The following is an 8,812-nucleotide window of genomic DNA, read 5'->3' on the forward strand; positions in this document are numbered from 1 at the left end:
GTTTGCAGATTGGGTTCATGTTGATGCTACTGGACTTGAGGAGTCAAAAGTTTATGAGTGCACATACAAATGAAACAATTAGATATGCAAGATTTATCCTACTTTCATTTGTCTATCATAAGAAGAATAGAGATCGGATGCTGAATCTTTAATTAATTAAATATTCCAGCTACAGATCACACAACAAAATTGAACATGATCACATTAATAGGCTTCAGATACTAATGAGAAAATGATCCAGTCGACAATTTTCATAAGAGTGCAATGCTCTTGTTGATGCAATAAGGAAATTGAAGAAGAAATCCTAAACTAAAAATAAGATAAATAGATTGACACAGAATGGAATCAATAGACAATTCAGCTATTATTATTAATACCCAAGAGCAGACTTACAAATTATGAATGAACCACAGGTTGATACACATATATTATCCACGACAATGATCATTCAGTGTTTGTATCCAAGCAGAAGTCATTGAAAGGAATTGAAAATGTACTCCGGCTGAAAAAGATAAACAATGCTAGAATCGAAATGACTGTTTTGTCCTTGGTCGTCCAACACTTCATGTTTCATAGTCTACTTTATGTACCAGGCGACTTTGAACTACCTAACAATTATAAGTAAATAAAGTATGATCGACCTATTTCTAGTTTAAAAGGATTGTTTGTCAAGTAGCAAACCTCCAAATTAAACTTAATTGTGATAGCAGATCCTTGATACCATGGCCACTACATCAAAATTCTTCCGTAGACTTCTAAAAGAGTTAATAACCAGGAAAAGTACACAAAGTTTCCATATATTTTCATCATGGTACCTCAACAGACATGCTAGTAAAAAAGAATGGTATATCAAAAATGCCATTAGTCAAAAAGATTAACGACAGAGAAAGTAATGTGAAAGAGATATAATGACGACTCACCAGTTGGTGGAGCAGGAGGCCTTTCGCTTTTCACTTAGAGAAGACCTGCCTGTGAGGCGTATATTATAGTTGAAGGCGAAGGTTAGGGATGATATTTCAAATTCATGGCAAAATTAAGAGATGATTTGCAAAATATTATGCGAAACAGTTCAATATATAAATGAAGACAAACAATAATTTGGCTATCTGTGTTGGAGTAGAACCAAACCTATTTTTTTTAAGTGAAGAAGAAGAGTTTCACCAAAAGTTGGTCAATCATGAAAACGAAATATCAATTGGCAATATAATTTCTATGAGTTTTCTTTCTTTTGTTTGAACAAATCCAAGCTCCAACATCTGATTATCCCGGCCGTAAATTTCTCTCATTCTTTGGATTCCAATTAAGCTAAAGGAAGAGGTAAAACAAGACTCAACACCAAAAGGTCACAAGAAAAATTCAAAAGGGAGAGATAACATAAAATCTAAAAAATTTGGAATTAATTAACAAGAAGAGGAAGAACTCACCTCACCTGGGAGAGCAAAAGAGCAGGGAAAGAACCAGAAGAATAATCCAAGAGTGGTCGGTCTATAATAACACGTGGAAGAGAGTTAAATTTAATAGTAAAACAAATTGCGGGGGTTTGAAGCGGGCCCTCTTTTTTTTATTTATTTAAAGAGGTATAGAAAATACATATATAAAGCTTTTTGAAGGGGTATAGAAAATATCCAACATATTCTATTTACACTTATTAATGAAACATCTACATCAGCCAAGTTCTAATACAATAGTTGTTACGTCGGACGTTTCTTTCTACTTACTATAAGACCTTATTCCTTTCTACCTGACCTTCTTAATTATATAGAAGTACTATAGTAAGTATAATTCCAGCGAACTCCGTAATTTTAAATTTCTAGTAAATTTAGTTCTGTTTTTTTTTTTTCTTTCTGAAAACAACTGTGCAGATATATATGTCTTGAGTAGTTAAAGGGGCCTAACTTCCAGGTTGTTATGCAAAACATAAACAATGGAAGCCTTTTTGCCCAATAAAACAACTGGAATCAATCTTACAAATTGCTTCTTGAACAATATAGGATCCCTGCTTGCTTGAAAGTTTCGTTACCATTGTAGTGAGACGTTATTATATTGATATTTGACGTTAACATCTTATTTAACAGTAATAAATAAAGTACCTAAAATTAAAAAGAGTATGAATATGAAAAAGGCAAGCATCAACAGTCTTTCAAATTGTGAAGTAATTATGACTATTGTTGATAGACACTACTAAAATACAATTTGTTTCTTTTTATATATTTGGATTTAAAATTTACTATGTACATAACATTATGATTATTATAAATACTTTAATATTTTTAACTTATACATAATATATTTTTTACAGAACACTATTTACACAATATTTGATTAGGTCTGTTATAGAGGATTAATTTTATATAAAATGTACTGAAAGCTATAGTATTTAGAAGGAGCAACTAAATAGTAAAAATTAAAAAAACTCAATAATTAAACAACAATACATAGCAACGAATTAGATAAAATATCAAAATATTTTATTAGACATAATTATATTTTATAAGGGGACTAAATAGTAGTGTTATTGGCTGTTAGGTTATGCTAATTTTAGATATTCTAATTAGGAGTCCTTACAAGTTACAAATAAGTAAATATTTTAAAGTTATAACTTATAAGTATTAGAATAATAATTGTTTGAGGAAAATAGTGAATGATTATTTTATCTATTTTTTATTTTTTAAAATTTTAAGACAATGTCACTGCCGCATTGGATGTATTTCCCAAGGACTACAATGAATTACCCAATTAATCATGTTATTTAAAACTTCTCTCATTCTAATATACATTTAAATAAGGGCAAATTACAGAAATCACATATTTTTAAGGCAAAATTACAATTTATCCCTTAAAAGTTTATAATTACAGAAATCCCTCAAACGGATACAATAATATAAGCGCTGATACATTAATTCTATGCACGAGATACATTAATCGTTAAGTAAGATACATTACATTTTATACATGATACACTAATCTGGTGTACATTTTATACATGATACACTAATTTGATGCGCGAGATACAATAATATAAGCGCTGATACATTAATCTGATGCGCGAGATACACTAATCTGATGCGCGAAAATGAGGGATTTTGGAAATTTGTAAAACTTATAGGGGATAATAGTAATAAGTAAACTAAAATATGAGATTTCTGTAATTTTTCCTTTAAATAAATAGAACATGAAAAAACCAAAAACTTTTTATTTTTCATAAGTATTTATATTTATTTATCTTATAAAATAAACATATTTAAATATTTGTTACCAATAATAATAAACTCCTTTTTCTTCTCTTCTTCCTATGATGATGAAGAAGAATATACAAATATCAAATTTCTAGGCTTTTGTGATTTCTTTTAGAAAAGAGAAAGAGAGAGAGTACATTATGATGCTTCCGAAGACATTGGTGTACATAAAAATGTCATGTAGCAAAAGTTTTTCTTCAAAATAAAAAACTTATTTTAAAGAATGTTAATTCCTCCGACAAGGAAATATTAGGGGTGGCAAAATTAAACTCAACCTGCCTAACCCATTTAAGTTTGGGTGGGTTATTGACCAGTTTATTCATGAGTTAAACCCATTTCAACCCATTAAAAGTTGGGTTGATATGTAACACAAATTATTAGCTCATTAGAAATCTTGTCAAAATATTTTATAAAACTTTTATTTTTCAATTTGATATGTTATATGTAGCCATAATAAAGAAAAAAAATGATTTTATTAGGTAATAAAATATTTTTAAAAACCAAGTCAAACAATTGAGCTTAGTAAAAATTGGTTGGGTTGGATCTTGACCTGTTATGTAACCCTTTTTGATCCTATCCGTTTTGACCCAAGCAAATTTGGATTGGATTGAATCTTGACCCAATTGTAATTTTCACACATTATCATCCGCCCAATTGCCACCCCTAGGAGATTTATATTATAGAATTGTTTTTAAATTTGGTTGAGAAATTTATAGGAAGAGGGATTAATGTTTCAAGGGGTAAGAAGGATTACTTGGAGAAAAAATAAATCTATTTATGTAATTCATATCAAATTAGGAGGAGAATAAGAAGAAAATTTATTTTGTGATTTGAATGGAGACGAAATTAATGTTGATATTATTTCTTTCGACTTCATTATTCTATTAATTCCTTTCTTCTTTTATTTTGTCTTAATTTTTTTATACGTTTTTAGTTAAATTTTATTTTATATATACTAAGGTCTGAAATTCTAATTATTTTTTTATAGCATTCTTTTTGGACATTTTTCAAATTTTAAAAGGAAAGATGATCAAATTTAATTCATTTCATTATTAATGCTATTAATCTCTTTTACTTTCTTTGCTTAATTTCATAATTAATATTATTTATATCATTTCCTTAAATTACTTGTATTATTTATTTATTTTAAGAAACTAGTTATTATGACTTTATACGAATATAACTTTACAAAATTTGATTTGTCATTTTTTTTAGATAATTTCTTCTACTAAAAAAATATATTTATATGTAACAATAGCTAAAATAAAAAAATGTGATGCTTCCCTTGTTAATCTAGCATTGATATTTACTTATTTTTATCAATTATTTTGACATTTTCTTATACTTTATTGCTTAAAAATGAAGTTATTCTTCCAAGAAAATTATGCCTCGATTTTTTTTTTTATTGACATTTTATTCTAATTTTAAAAGACTGAAAATTTTACTTTGAAAGTTTTATAAATATTAAAAATGGTCATATCTAATTCCTACCATGTACTATTAATTTCTTTTAGTTGATTCCCTTAATCTCATCATTAATGTCATTTATATTATTTCCTTAAATAATCTTTTTTTTGCCTTTGTTTCTAGTACTAGTATACTTTATTTATTTATTAACTAAACAATAATTGGAAAACAAAATATACCGAATTTGATTTGCCTTTTTGTTTGAATTCATCATCAAATTGCTTCTTTATATGCTTGGTCACATGTGACTTTATGTATGTGTTGTGATCATCTAAGGTATGAGGTGATTCGTTCCTTTTTGCATATTCAAATGACATTTTTGATGTTTTTATTCTTTTCTTGTCTATGTCCCTTGATTTGTTTTTGTCTAAAAAATTGTTTTTCTAATATATAGGTGATGATGGCACTTGAATGCTTCAATTGGATTACACAATTTTTGTGTGGTAGATATGATGATGAAGAAGTTTTATCATGTATTAGACGTTTGCCTGATTGTCTCATCATCGAAATCCTTAGTAGACTTCCAGCGGATTCCCTTGTTAGATCAATTCCCAAGACATTGATCTCATCGCGGTATTTTTCCACCTTACATCTCAAAAGAGCTAGACCTCTACTAATCATTCACTGCGGCAATTACTATTATCTTGATAAAGAGCAGAAACTTTTTGTATTTGATGAAAGGGAGATGTTCATGGAAGTAGTTATCGAAGACGACTTTTATATCAATGAGGCTAAAAAGCATCAACCTCGACTTCTATACTCCTGTGAAGGTGTTCTTGTGTTCAGTACTAATGTGTATTCTCCAACTACTTATATCATTTTCAATCCAACAACACAAGAGGAAGTAATGCTACAACAAAAATTCAACCATGGCTGCTTGTGTGCCTTTTATTATTGTTCGTTAACTAGACAATTCAAACTTGTTTATGCAAAAAAAATTTTTAAAAATTCTCTTTGTCTATATTCCATATACTCTCTCAGGACACAGAGTAGGAAGAAAATTCATTGTCCCACTCCCAGTCTTATGACAAATAATAGCTCTCCTGCAATTGTCAACGGAGCAGTGCATTTCCTCGTTAATAGAGATACAAACAATCCCAATGTTCCTCCTTGTGCTAAAGGAATCATGGTGCTTAATATGGACAAAGAAGAGTTTACCTATATGCCTCATCCTGGAGGAAGTTGTAGCTCATGGAAAATACATTACTCAATGTCTCTTTTAGTGAAGGATGACTCTTTGTCTCTCTGCCAATTGTTTATCTATAAGAATAGATTGGATATATGGATCTTGGAGGACTATGAAGCACGCTTATGGACCAAAAAATGCAAGGTTAAACTTGTATTTAACAACCAAGGTATTCATCAAAGTACGCGTCTTCTTTGCTCCTATGATTATTGGGGAACTATTATGAACATGTCTTGGATAATAAAGCCTTTGCACTTCCTGGAAGGTGAATTGGTATTTCATTGGTATTACAAAGGGATATTTATGTATAATATGGCTCATAATACTTTGAGGAATATTCAAGGTCCAGAAGGCTCAAGACCATTTACTTGTTACCCTTATAAAAAGACCCTCTTGACCATAACATAGCTTTTTAAGCTATGTAGTTTGGCAACTTTGAAATATATATTATTAAGCTAGCTTCTGCTTTTGAATATGAAAATTTGTTTTTTTTTAATAAATACCGCAAAATATGCATGTTTCAACCTATGCTGCACTAGTAATTTGAATAATAAAAACATTGTAAGGTCATACTTCATTGAAAAAATTATTCTTACTATCATGGAAAATGGCCATGAGAAGACTGAAGTTATCCAATATTTATTCAGTAAGATAACACAAATTAAGAACATCTATTTATCTTGATAATGAAGAATTTTGTCGAGTAGCGACACAAGATGGATTTGATACTCGTATAATATAATGTGTTAAAAGACATAAAATATATAACTTCAAATAATGACTTTATTATTTATAAAAGTAAGAATAGGTTTTAGTTAATAATATGTGTTAGCTATTTGTGTGCAATACATTACCTTAGTAGTTTTATTTTAAGTAAAAATCACCCCCCCCCCCCGCCCCACCTTCTCTCTCTCTATATATATGGAAAAATGAAAAAAAAAATTGAGAAAGGAAGGGAAAAGTAAAAGAAAGCAGAAGAGGAGAAAATTAATTTTCCTTTATTTGGTTTAAGAGGAAACATAATCTCTACTTTGTTTTCATTCTCATTTAAGATGCCTCATCTTAACAAAAGCTTTCCTTTGTTAAAAATGAGAATTCCCACAAATCTCCCTATTTTTGGTGCTCTCTAATTTTTTATTCTCAAAATTGATGCTCCCTAATTTTATTTTTTAAAGCTTTAAACAATAATACAAAAAATAGTTGACAATATCTCTGATGGTAAATAGAATAAAAAATTATAAGCAAAAAAAAAAAAAAAAATTCACAAAATATAAGTACAGTAAAGTTATGCCACAAGCATAAATTTAATGACATAAGTTATACTCTAGAATTTTTCTATCGAAGGTTCGAGAAGCTATGAAAGGACATGGCTAAAGTTACGAAGTAAGGAAGTCCATTACTGAGCGAAGTGGTGATTGTTGACACCCAATTTTCGACCTCCACAATATAGATTAATCATCGAGCTTCTTAAATTCCAAAACGATTTGAAATAATTAACTTTATAAAATTTAAAATATTTTCCAAGTCATTTTAAGTAATTTTGTAATTTTTATAGTTTTTTTTTAAAGTTAATTTATATAGTCTATAAAATTTTGAATATATTTATTATATTTTATGAATATTAAAAAATCATCTCAAAAAGATTTTGTTTTGTTTAAATATCTTACTAATTAGTTTAGTTATATAATAGTTTACATTTTTGAATTAATTAGTTTATAATTAAGTCAATTATTTTATTTCGTTAGGATCAAGAAACTCGTTAGTTAATTATATTAATTCATCTTATTTAATTACTAGTTGAATTTACTAATTGACCCAATTTGACTAAATGGTTAACTAATTCTCTACTACGTCCCAATTCTCCCAAACCTCACCAAAACCGACCCAATTCCCTAAATGCCCAGCCCACTTTTTCTCAATGCTTGCAACAACAAAAATAAATAANCCTTTTGCTTTTGTTCAGTCCTCTCTCTTCAGCCAAGCAATACATCCTTCATTGTCCTGGCCTCCTGGGCGTTACCACTTGACCTCATAGCTGTGTAGGAACATATTGCACAATTGAGTAACCACTGATCAATGCATAAAACATGGTTTGTATCTTCTGTGTCTCTTTCACACTTACAACATCCATTACAAATTTGTAGACCCCTCTTTGGCAAGTTGTTCTATGTGAAAATGGCTCCACATATATGGCTTAACCTCTTTTTGTATGCTCTTTTCTGTTGCATGTGGGTCACTGTTTCTATGTTGGAATTTCCAATTTTTACAAAACTCAGTCATCAAGATTCATCTTATCTTATGTTCCAAGTATACACGGTTTAAAAAAAATTATAGTGTCACAGACCATGTGCACCTGAGCTTTATTTCTAATCTTCTATCTCGCTAGCTGCTTCACTTTTTTCGTTAGCTTATTAAATTTGTCTTGCAGAAAACAAGTTTGCTGTTGGAAGTGGAGCTAAAACTGTTTGTATATGCTACTACGAGCAAGAAAATAACTGGTAATATTTCCCATTCTGTTTTTGGATTTTGTGAGCTCCTTGAGTTTTTAGATAAGAGACCAGGAATGTACAGAAGCTAACACTTTTTTTGTACTAAGAGGCTTCCCCTGGATGCCTATTGAATAAATGGATCATACTTTACCTGATAAAAAAACATTAATTGGTAATAGTACTTCTCCATGTGATAGCTGAACAAGTTAAATCCTTCACAAACTCAGTGCTAAAGAATGACATGCACATATGGTTTCTTATATCTAAATGCTATCATATGCCTTAGCATGTGCGGATATTTAGGTCACATTAGTTAGATGCACGGATGGGCTGTCAGGGTCTGAGAAGGGCGTGACTAATTCTTAAAACTAACGTTCTTAAGACCAAAGAGTCTGGCAGAAGGGGGCGAAAGCCCACAGTTCCTGGTTCTCCTG

At 29.7% G+C, this 8,812-nt stretch overlaps 1 long non-coding RNA gene across 1 annotated transcript; it reads right to left on the bottom strand.

Moving 5' to 3' along the window:
* Positions 1-748: 748 nt before the first annotated feature.
* On the bottom strand, positions 749-982 carry LOC125867866 (uncharacterized). Its single transcript, XR_007446678.1, has 2 exons — positions 921-982; positions 749-828 (listed from the first exon to the last, which is right to left on the bottom strand). It is a non-coding gene; the product is annotated as an uncharacterized LOC125867866 (long non-coding RNA).
* Positions 983-8,812: the final 7,830 nt, after the last annotated feature.

Source organism: Solanum stenotomum, chromosome 6 (assembly GCF_019186545.1).
Source record: "Solanum stenotomum isolate F172 chromosome 6, ASM1918654v1, whole genome shotgun sequence".
Taxonomy (NCBI): Eukaryota; Viridiplantae; Streptophyta; class Magnoliopsida; order Solanales; family Solanaceae; genus Solanum; species Solanum stenotomum.